This window comes from Musca domestica, unplaced genomic scaffold, assembly GCF_030504385.1.
Source record: "Musca domestica strain aabys unplaced genomic scaffold, Musca_domestica.polishedcontigs.V.1.1 6, whole genome shotgun sequence".
Classification (NCBI taxonomy): Eukaryota; Metazoa; Arthropoda; class Insecta; order Diptera; family Muscidae; genus Musca; species Musca domestica.
The window spans coordinates 2,126,135-2,138,256 of record NW_026712363.1 but is presented as its reverse complement, the minus strand read 5'-3'; the positions used below and the strand labels follow the sequence as shown (position 1 = coordinate 2,138,256).

General features: G+C 35.6%; 1 protein-coding gene across 3 annotated transcripts in view; it reads left to right on the top strand.

The window, feature by feature from the left end:
- The window catches only part of LOC101892077 (protein ABHD18), a 515,891-nt gene that overhangs the window by 35,400 nt on the left and 468,369 nt on the right, over positions 1–12,122 (top strand). The window lies entirely within an intron of this gene.

Below are 12,122 nucleotides of genomic sequence, written 5' to 3'. Positions count from 1 at the left end.
ACCAATTTTTGGACAAATCAGTGAAAAAATGTGCAATAACCATCAAAATACTGAATATCGGGAGGTACCGTTATATGGGGGCTATACCAAGTCGTGGACCCACACATGCAATGTTTCGCCAACGAAGCTGAAACCCACTATGACCTACAAATACCAATTTTTAGACAAATCCGTAAAAAAATGTGACAAAAATAATCAAAATGCCGAATATCGGGAGGTACCTTTATATGGGGGCTGTGCCAAAGCGTGGATCTCTACATGCAATGTCTCGCCACACGAACTGGGATCCGTTATGACCTACAAATACCAATTTTCAGAAAAATTCGTGAAAAATGTGGCATTTATCATGAAAATACCGAATAACGGGAGGTATCGTTATATGGGGACTATACCAAAACGTGGACCAATATATCTCATTTTCAATACCAACCCTCCTAGACACAATACAAATTGCTCTGCTAAATTTTGGCACTCCACGTCGAATAATGTGGGCGGTATCGTGATTTCAACAGGCAGACAGACAGACGGACTTTGATAAATCGACTTAGAATTTTATGCTTATTATGAATATATATACTTTATGGGGTCTAAGACGAATACTTAAGGATGTTACAAACTGAATGACAAACTTATAACGAAAGTTATTATTAAATATCGAAACGACCGAATATAGGGTGCACTCTATACGGACCCGAAACAATTTTTCAACTTTTTGCCCGAACAGAACTATTATACTATGTAGTTGGTTACTGATTACCTATTACGAATCAACCAACCACAGAGTATACAGCACTATTATGTGATTGTATGGTTGTTGTTGTTGTACTATTCAACAGTAATGTTGTTAGTGTTTATTTTGTTCTTCTTTATGCCAAAGATCACAAAATTAACAAACACAACCACAATAAAATCACTGATCACGGCTAGTGTATTTTGATAAAGACTTTTTATTTATATGTTCTTGGCTAAAAGCGGGTATTAAGAGTGTAATATTCTTGAATAGAATTATTACACGAATTAAAAAACCGGCACTGTTGGATATGTTTGACACTTTCGATTTACTGACGGACACTTGTAAAACGACCGTAGCTAAGCACTTTGTTTTTGTAATTATCGTTGACTTTTTTTATTTCAAAACGAAACACTTGCGGCTTATGCTAACTCAATAGACGGTACGTACCTTTTTATTGATGAGATTATAAATTAACAGAATAAATGGATGATGGATGAATAGGCTGCGAGTGAATATTGGTAGGTGCTGGTAGCTGCTGTTTTTGACGAAGTCAAACCTTTTGAATACAAATAAACACGGTTAGCTTTTTTGTTGCTGGAAGCACTTATTCGGCTCGAAGGACCAAAATGCGGAGCAGCGAAAATAAATAAAAAGGAAATAAAACACAAAATATTAGAATGTTTAAATGATAAAAATTGGCGATTTTATTGAATATTATTCGAAGAACTAATATTATTTACCTTTTTACCAATGCGTGTTGCACGATTATGTTAGCTGGACAAAAATCCGAATAACAAGTAAGGAAAAAGTAGCGAGTAAGCCTAGATGTCACAAAGAGGCACAAATTGATCATCTTTGTCCGTTACAATTTGTCATCACTAACTTTGAACGAAAGTTCAAAGATAAATAAAATGGTATTTGACAAATTGAAGAAAAAGATCAAGATTTTTTATTAAGAAATTAAATTAAATTGAAGTTAAACACTATGTAATTAACGGAAACCGTGTTGATGGTTAGCTGCCAGCGCAAATCTTCGGATCAGTTTCATCGTTAAATGTGACTGCAGACCTATCATCCTTTTTCCCATAGTTCGAGAGTGACTTTACACAGATTATTTAAATCGGCTCCAATCTTGCAATACTTCAGATGGTCTAGACACTTTTCCGTTTATTCTCCTGTAACAACCTGTTGACTTTCACTGTCAGTTCACTGACTCTGGGATTAGTAGGGTTGGTACGCCGGATCTCATCACGCTCATTCGCTAGCCCCACTGTCTCTGCTGGGAAATTTGTTCTTACTTTGGGTATTCGACCAGCAGGTATATAGCGAGTGGCAGCAGCTTTGATGATGTACCGGAAATCCTTTCTGCTACCCGAACCAGAAGGATTGGGCAGCTGTCTGAAGCTATGGTTGGTGAATTCTTTGAACTATGGCCAGAGAGCTTTCCCATGGTTAAGGAAAGTGCGGCGATCAGAGGTTATGAAGTCGTGCGACCTGCTTATGGAGATGCTTGTCGGGAGATGGTCTGATCCAGAAAAATGACGGGTTGCCAAGTCACGTCATTTATCAGACCGGGTGACACTATGGTTAAGTCTGGCGAACTGTGATACTATCCTCTTATTCGGGTTGGGCATCCTCGTTTACCGTCCAAAATGTGGAGCAGTCAATCTACTCTGCCAACGCTGATCCCCTCTGGTCATTACCTAGGACGGAATGCAACAACTCATGGTGGACATTGAAATCCCCTAGTACCAGGCGGTTATTGCCTTCCAAAAGCGGGCTTATATAAACCAAGTAATGCGGTTCACAGCTATTTATCCGCGGGATATACACATTAAGAACCTCTACCTCTGCAGTTCCACACTTAGCTGCTACTCCATACATTCCATGCATGGGTCATTACAGACTAGCTCAAGCGAGATAGGTCTGTATTTAAAAGACGTTATAAGCTAAAATTATCACAGAGCTTTGTTTCCTGCACCGCTGCGATCAAGATATTCCTCCAATTCATAAAATCCACTATCTCATCGATTTTGGATCATCCGGATTCTATTACATCGAATCGAGACTGATCTGTGGTGGATGATGTTTGGGCAAACCGTACAGCCCGGGATGTGCCGCTCCCAATATAGAAAAATAAACAAACACGAACATGTATTCACTGGGATGGAGGCCGCTGGCCGAAACTAGAGAGTTGATGTTTCGGGTCAATCCATTGAACTTCTTATTTAAATTTCTTGAATCTTGAAATGCAATTACCTCTATCGCTGACGTTAGTTTAGACTGTTTAGACGTATATAATGGACTCTCCTCCGAAAACATTGTGCGCGAAGTGTTATATGAAAATGTAGGTGTTATGAGATATTGGAAATATTTTTGCTGTATGTCTCTACTTTGGTGGCGGAGTGTGAAGCCTTTGCATGACATACATACATTATTGGTTCAACAATTTATCATTTCACTTCGTGAATATGTGTATGTGTTTCTAACATTCCTCCTGGTATATATATATATATATATATATATATATATATATATATATATATATATATATATATATATATATATATATATATATATATATATATATATATATATATATATATATATATATATACCAGGAGGAATGTTAGAAACACATACATATATATAAAAGAAGATTCATACAAATTCGGAATTGTCTCTTGGCCGAAAAGGATAAAATTCGACAAAATCGCGTAAAAATCTGATATATTAACACTTTCATTTTGACATGTTCAATCGTAATGTTTTAATTTCCATGTTTTTCTTTCATTTTTACTTCCTATCTATCAAGTAAGTAAAATTCGAAAAAACCGCGTAAAAATGTGATATATTAACATTTTCATTTTGGCTTTTGAAATGTGCGATCGTAATGTTTTAATTTCCATGTTTTTCTTTCATTTTTACTTCCTATCTATCAAGTAAGTAAAATTCAAAAAATAGCGTAAAAATGTGATATGTTAACATTTCCATGTGCAGTCGTAATGTTTTAATTTTCATGTTCTTCTTTCATTTTTACTTCCTTTTTTCGAATGTACATTTGTAGTGTTTTTTATACTTTACTAGCTGGCCCGGTTCGCGTTGCCGTTGCTTCTTTTAGTCTTCAATGCTAATTTTTCAAAAAAAATTAATAAAAAATGACTTATGTAAGCGGCACGATTTTTATATATTTTATATGAGTAATGACTCCATAGTAATTTCTAAATAGAAATTAATATTCATGGCAGAAATTATAATGGTTATTCACCTATCGTCGGTTTAAGATATTTTGAATAGTCTGATATTATTTTTCACCCACAACATCCCCCAACAACAGCCCCATGTGAAACCTCAGCCAAATCATTCCGCCCTCAATTTATGAGGGATTTGAGAACAGTCAAAGATAATTACTCTTTTACACCAAATACCGTCAGATGGGATTTTTTTGTTGTCTTTTAAATTGTGCGTTGGAGACACCATAAAGTCCATATTTTTCATCATGGTATAATTCAATGGCGATTGAACAAATGTTCCGTCTCATGCTGCTTTCTAATATTCGTAATTTTTTCATGTTTCTGCCACAAGTTACAACTGAGTGAGTCCCAGTTTAACATTTCACAAACTCAGTAGAATACAAAATTATCTTTTCAGACCACACGATAGGAAATACATAAAAAATCAGTTGTGTCCGTTGTCGCTTTATACTACCCAAAAAAAGAAAGGAAACAAGTAAAAAACATTAAGTTCGGCCGGGCCAAACTTTTAACACACTCCACCTTAGAGTAAAGGGTCTAATGTTTTCCCATTATGACCCACATATACCAATTTTTGGACATATTCATGGGAAAATGTGCTAAAGATCATCAAAATACCGAATATTGGGAGGTACCGTTATATGGGGCTATACCAAATCGTGGACCTATACATACAATTTTTCGCCACACGAACTAGGACCCATTATGACCTATAAATACCAATTTTCAGACAAATCCGTGAAAAAATGTGGCAAACATCATCAAAATGCCTAATATCGGGAGGTACCGTTATATGGGGACTATACCAAAACTTGGACCTATAATTACAATGATTCGCCACACGAACTGGGACCCATTATGACCTACAACTACCAATTTTCAGAAAATTTCGTGAAAAAATGTGCCAAAAATCATCAAAATATCGAACATCGGGAGGTACCGTTATATGGGGACTATACCAAAACTTGGACCTATAATTACAATGATTCGCCACACGAACTGGGACCCATTATGATCTACAAATACCAATTTTTGGACAAATCAGTGAAAAAATGTGCAATAACCATCAAAATACTGAATATCGGGAGGTACCGTTATATGGGGGCTATACCAAATCGTGGACCCACACATGCAATGTTTCGCCAACGAAGCTGAAACCCACTATGACCTACAAATACCAATTTTTAGACAAATCCGTAAAAAAATGTGACAAAAATAATCAAAATGCCGAATATCGGGAGGTACCTTTATATGGGGGCTGTGCCAAAGCGTAGACCTATACATGCAATGTCTCGCCACACGAACTGGGATCCGTTATGACCTACAAATACCAATTTTCAGAAAAATTCGTGAAAAATGTGGCATTTATCATGAAAATACCGAATAACGGGAGGTACCGTTATATGGGGACTATACCAAAACGTGGACCAATATATCTCATTTTCAATACCAACCCTCCTAGACACAATACAAATTGCTCTGCTAAATTTTGGCACTCCACGTCGAATAATGTGGGCGGTATCGTGATTTCAACAGGCAGACAGACAGACGGACTTTGATAAATCGACTTAGAATTTTATGCTTATTATGAATATATATACTTTATGGGGTCTAAGACGAATACTTATGGATGTTACAAACTGAATGACAAACTTATAACGAAAGTTATTATTAAATATCGAAACGACCGAATATAGGGTGCACTCTATACGGACCCGAACAATTTCCAACAAAACTGTATGTTTCCAAAAAAATTAATTAAATTTTTGGTCCGAAACAAATTTTCAACTTTTTGCCCGAACAGAACTATTATACTATGTAGTTGGTTACTGATTACCTATTACGAATCAACCAACCACAGAGTATACAGCACTATTATGTGATTGTATGGTTGTTGTTGTTGTACTATTCAACAGTAATGTTGTTAGTGTTTATTTTGTTCTTCTTTATGCCAAAGATCACAAAATTAACAAACACAACCACAATAAAATCACTGATCACGGCTAGTGTATTTTGATAAAGACTTTTTATTTATATGTTCTTGGCTAAAAGCGGGTATTAAGAGTGTAATATTCTTGAATAGAATTATTACATGAATTAAAAAACCGGCACTGTTGGATATGTTTGACACTTTCGATTTACTGACGGACACTTGTAAAACGACCGTAGCTAAGCACTTTGTTTTTGTAATTATCGTTGACTTTTTTTATTTCAAAACGAAACACTTGCGGCTTATGCTAACTCAATAGACGGTACGTACCTTTTTATTGATGAGATTATAAATTAACAGAATAAATGGATGATGGATGAATAGGCTACGAGTGAATATTGGTAGGTGCTGGTAGCTGCTGTTTTTGACGAAGTCAAACCTTTTGAATACAAATAAACACGGTTAGCTTTTTTGTTGCTGGAAGCACTTATTCGGCTCGAAGGACCAAAATGCGGAGCAGCGAAAATAAATAAAAAGGAAATAAAACACAAAATATTAGAATGTTTAAATGATAAAAATTGGCGATTTTATTGAATATTATCCGAAGAACTAATATTATTTACCTTTTTACCAATGCGTGTTGCACGATTATGTTAGCTGGACAAAAATCCGAATAACAAGTAAGGAAAAAGTAGCGAGTAAGCCTAGATGTCACAAAAGAGGCACAAATTGATCATCTTTGTCCGTTACAATTTGTCATCACTAACTTTGAACGAAAGTTCAAAGATAAATAAAATGGTATTTGACAAATTGAAGAAAAAGGTCAAGATTTTTTATTAAGAAATTAAATTAAATTGAAGTTAAACACTATGTAATGAACGGAAACCGTGTTGATGGTTAGCTGTCAGCGCAAATCTTCGGATCAGTTTCATCGTTAAATGTGACTGCAGACCTATCATACTTTTTCCCATAGTTCGAGAGTGACTTTACACAGATTATTTAAATCGGTTCCAATCTTGCAATACTTCATGTTGACTTTCACTGTCAGTTCACTGACTCTGGGATTAGAAGGGTTGGTACGCCGGATCTCATCACGCTCATTCGCTAGCCCCACTGGCTCTGCTGGGAAATTTGTTCTTACTTTGGGTATTCGACCAGCAGGTATATAGCGAGTGGCAGCAGCTTTGATGATGTACCGAAAATCCTTTCTGCTACCCGAACCAGAAGGATTGGCAGCTGTCTGAAGCTATGGTTGGTGAATTCTTTGAACTATGGCCAGAAAGCTATCCCATGGTTAAGGAAAGTGCGGCGATCAGAGGTTATGAAGTCGTGCGACCTGCTTATGGAGATGCTTGTCGGGAGATGGTCTGATCCAGAAAAATGACGGGTTGCCAAGTCACGTCATTTATCAGACCGGGTGACACTATGGTTAAGTCTGGCGAACTGTGATACTCTCCTCTTATTCGGGTTGGGCATCCTCGTTTACCGTCCAAAATGTGGAGCAGTCAATCTACTCTGCCAACGCTGGTTCCTTCTGGTCATTACTTAGGACGGAATGCAACAACTCATGGTGGACATTGAAATCCCCTAGTACCAGGCGGTTATTGCCTTCCAAAAGCGGGCTTATATAAACCCGCGGGATATACACATTAAGAACCTCTACCTCTGCAGTTCCACTGTGATGAAAGATACTTTATGGAAAAAATATGCCTGCTGTTTTTTTAGCCGGCGCTTAAAAACGCCACTGGCTACTAAAGGATTTATCTGTTTGCTGGCACTTAACAGTGCCTAAGCAATTTCCTTTTAGAGCACTTTAGAGTGCTCAAATAAAAGACTTGTAGTTTTCTTTATGCCGACAGATCGGCAGATAAAACTTGATTAATTTTTATTACAAAAATGTCCTACATATATACATAAATAACGGGATTTTACTTATTTTCTATTATCTTATAAACTATTATCCTTAATTGTAAACAATAAAACAAATGCTAAATTACAGCTGATAAATTACAGCTGATCTATCATGTGATATTTTGGGATCTCTAGGTGCGCGTATCGATAACAGTCGATTACACTACACCCTCACCCTTTAAAAGAATAATTTTTATGCAATAAAAATTATTGGTGTTTATATATTCATATTATATTCCATTTCTTTAGCATATTGTTATGATATTCTTTTAATTTACCATCTATCGATATTGAAGAATTAACGCCATTTCGTTTAATAATTGTGTACGGACCTTGATAGGGAGGTTGATTCTTTCTTCGATTCATAACTTTAAGAAGAACTTTATCTCCGATTTCTAGATTCAATGGATTGGTATTACCTTGTAAAGAAGTTCGTTTGATTTTGCTTTTTTCTAAGAAATCTTTTGCTTTGCTAAGAGAATAATTTAGTCTATGTTTCAATTCTTTTACATAATCTTCTTCATTATAAATAGGTGCATTGCTTTTTACCTCATCATTTGGTAGGTAAGGAAGCTTACCAAATACTAGTTCATATGGTGAGTAACCTGTTTCAACATGTGGTGTTGTGTTGTAGGCGAAAGCAAAGAAAGGTATCCAAGTGTGCCAATCGTTGTCTTTAGAATAATTAAGAAGAAATTCATTAAGCACTCTGTGATTTCTTTCTATTGAACCCAAAGTTTCATGGTGGTAAGGAGTACTAAAAGTCTGTTTAATCTCGAGCAGTTTACATATTTCTGATAACAATTGGTTGGTAAACTCAGTACCTTTGTCTGATTTTAAAATTTTGAAGGTACCATATACGAGAATGAATTTATTAACTAATGTTGTAGCAACAGTCTTTGCGTCCTTCGTCTCCATTGGGCAAGCTACTATATATTTAGTTAAGTCACATTGAATAGTTAGGATATAACGATACTTGTCTGCTATTCTTAGAGGTCCCACAGTGTCTAAGGATACAGTTTCAAAACTAGTTCCTGGGGTGTTAGTTAAAATGAGCTTTTCTCTAGTATGTTTTGTCAGTTTATTGAGTTTGCATTGAGGACAATTTAGAATGTATTTTTTGACCATTTTATTCATATTTTTCCATATAAATTTTTGTTTTAATTTCAGAGTTGTTTTTCTCACACCAAGGTGTCCGCCATGTATTGAATTGTGAAATTCTTTAATTATTTCTGTTTGCGTTTGTTGATTATAGACCTTTACTGGTTCACAGTAGATTAAGATTTTTATTTGTTGTTTTTGTTCTTTTTGTATATTTGTAAATATCATCTTAAACTCTTCGACGTCTATATTGCAAGTATTCGCTTTTCATCTGTTCTGATTGGAATCATTGCTTTCAGAGTTTCGATGTTTCGCGGTATCCGGGATAGTGCATCAGCATTTGTATTCATTTTGCCCTTTTTATATATTATATCGAAGTCATAATCAGAAAGATCCATTCGTATGCGAGTCATTTTAGATGATGGATTCTTATGGGAGAACAGCGATACCAAAGGACGGTGATCTGTTACTACAGAAAATTTCCTACCATAGAGGTATGGTCGAAAGAAATTAATTCCCCAATGAATTGCTAGTAACTCTTTCTCTATGATTGGTTTGTTTAGATCATGTTTTTGCAGCGTTGTGCTAGCATATGATATAGGTAAATCGGAACCAATACTTCCTTGTGAGAGGACAGCACCAAGGGCATAATTTGAGGCATCTGTTGTTAGTATAAATGGCCTCTTAAAATCCGGATATTGTAAGATTGGCGGTTTCAACAGTTTTTCTTTTAGTGTCTCGAAAGCTTTTTGACATTCTTCGTTCCATACGAAAGGTTTGTCTTTTTTAGATAGAGCATTGAGACATTTTGCGATGTCCGCGAATCTCGGTATGAAACGTCTATAGTAGTTACAGAATGCTACAAATCTTCGGGTTTCATCCGCATTTTTCGGGATAGGATATTTTTTGATTACTTCGTCCTTCTGTGGATCAGTTTTTATGCCTTTGTCTGTGATTAAATGACCAAGATAAATCACTTCTGGTTTGAGAAAGCTGCATTTGGTTGCATTTAATTTTAAATTGTATCCCCTTAAGCGGTTAAAAACTTTTATCAAATTGTCATTGTGGTGTTTCAGGCTACATCCGAATACTATTATGTCGTCAACATATAAGAAGGCAGCAGCATCCAGACCGCTTAACGCTATTGTTAGCATGCGTTGGAAACTGTTTGATGAAATTTTCAGGCCAAACGGTAGTCTCTTAAATTGATAGTGACCATTTCCTGTGGAAAACGCTGTAAGTGGGCGAGATTCATTGTCGAGATTAATTTGATGAAACGAGCTTGTCATATCGAGCGTGGAGAAATATTTCGCTCTGCCCAACCTGTCTAGAACATCTTCTAGTCTGGTTAGTGGGAATTTGTCGTTTATTATCTTACTGTTTAATTTTCGAAAGTCTACAACAAGGCGCCTCTTCTTTTTATCATCTTTTGACTTTTTTGGTACCACTAGCAATGGTGCATTGTAGGGACTGACGGAATTCTCAATTATGTCATCTTTATAAAGCTCTATTACTTGATTGTTAACTTCATTCATTTGTGCTTCTGGTAATCTATAGTTCTTAATATATACTGGTGTGTTATCACTAACTATTATATGTTGTGAGTAAAAGTTGTTGACTGTTAGTTTATCTCCCGGTAAGTGAAATATATCGTGGAAGTCTTCTATTATAGAGGTAATGGAATCTTTTGCTTCTGGATCAAGTGTAGCAATGTCCAAGTTTGTTAGCAGCGTTGAAACTCGATTGTGTACTTGTGAACGATTGTTAGCAACTTTATAGATGTAATAATCCTTTAAGTTATGTAGCTCAAAATCTAATTCTTTGAGTACTACCGAGTTGTTTGTTGTATTTAATAATTTAACATGTTTTAAACCGTTTCCTGGTATTATGCAATTTGCTATGAACACACCACTTGAAACTTCTTTGTTCAATATTATGCTGTCTTCATCGATGTTTAGGTGAACCGGAATTACTAGTTCTGTACGTGCCGGTATCTTAATCTCCTCTGAACGTTTGTCGTTAGTATGTAAGGGAAGCGTAATTTCGCTGTTGCTTATTAAGAAGTTGATGGTGTACGTTTCAAAGTCAACTTTGCATAAAAATTTTGTTAATATATCACGTCCAATTATGCCATCAGTTGGTATTGGGAAATTTTTTTTTACGATGTAGAACTTGTGTGATATGTCTTCAATGTCAACACATAGATCTAGACGTGAGGTTCCCAAACAATGAACTGAATTTTCTGTTATTCCACTCAATTTTGCAATTTCATTAGTATTTATGTAATTCAGATTTATGTCTTTGCATATTGATACATCTGCGCCTGTATCTACTAGGAATGACAGGTGTTTATTAATTGTTTTGCACTTCAATATAATAAAGGCACCAGAATTAATAGTTATATTAAATATCTTTACATTTGGCCTTCGTGGACAACTTCTTCCGCCATCCGGCCGTGGCAGTTTCCCTGCTCCTCATAAGCAAATGTTTTGAAACTGTTGTCTTTTCTGTTGTTAAATTGATTGTACTGTGGCGTGTTTCTATTATTTTGCTTTCCATTGTTATAAGATCGATTTTCACTGTTGTAACCACTGTTGTTATTATTGTTTCTGTAATTCCTATTATTATAATAGTTGGAGTGTTTAGTGCGGCTGTTGTTTCTATTATTTTCACAGCAATTGCATCTATATTCATTGTATCTTTCCCTTGACTTATAATTATTATAGTTTTTACGTTCATCGTTGTATCTGTTATCAGTATCTTCACTGCTTCTGTATCTATCATTGTAATTTCTCTTCTTTATAGCATATACGTTTTTGTTATCGTTTCCAAAACTCTTTTCTGCACTCAGGCATCTTTGAACTGCCTCGTTTATATTGGTTGGTGGATTGGATAGCAGTATAGTTTGATATTCTGGATTCACTCCTTTTACGAATACATTCAACGCCATATTGTCGCTAACCGTATAAATAGCATCTTTCGTTTCTTGTGATGGTTTTGTTAAGCTATTTATTTCAAAAGCGCTTAATTGATCTGCAAGCTCTGATATTTGTTCTCTAAATTCACTTATTGTCGTATTCCCTTGATTTGTCGTTCCTAATTCCGTTAAGACTTGCTGTAAAGTTCTAGGGTTTGGATATGATTCAATTAGAATTTTCTTTGGTTCTACATATGTCGTTGGTTTACTTGACCT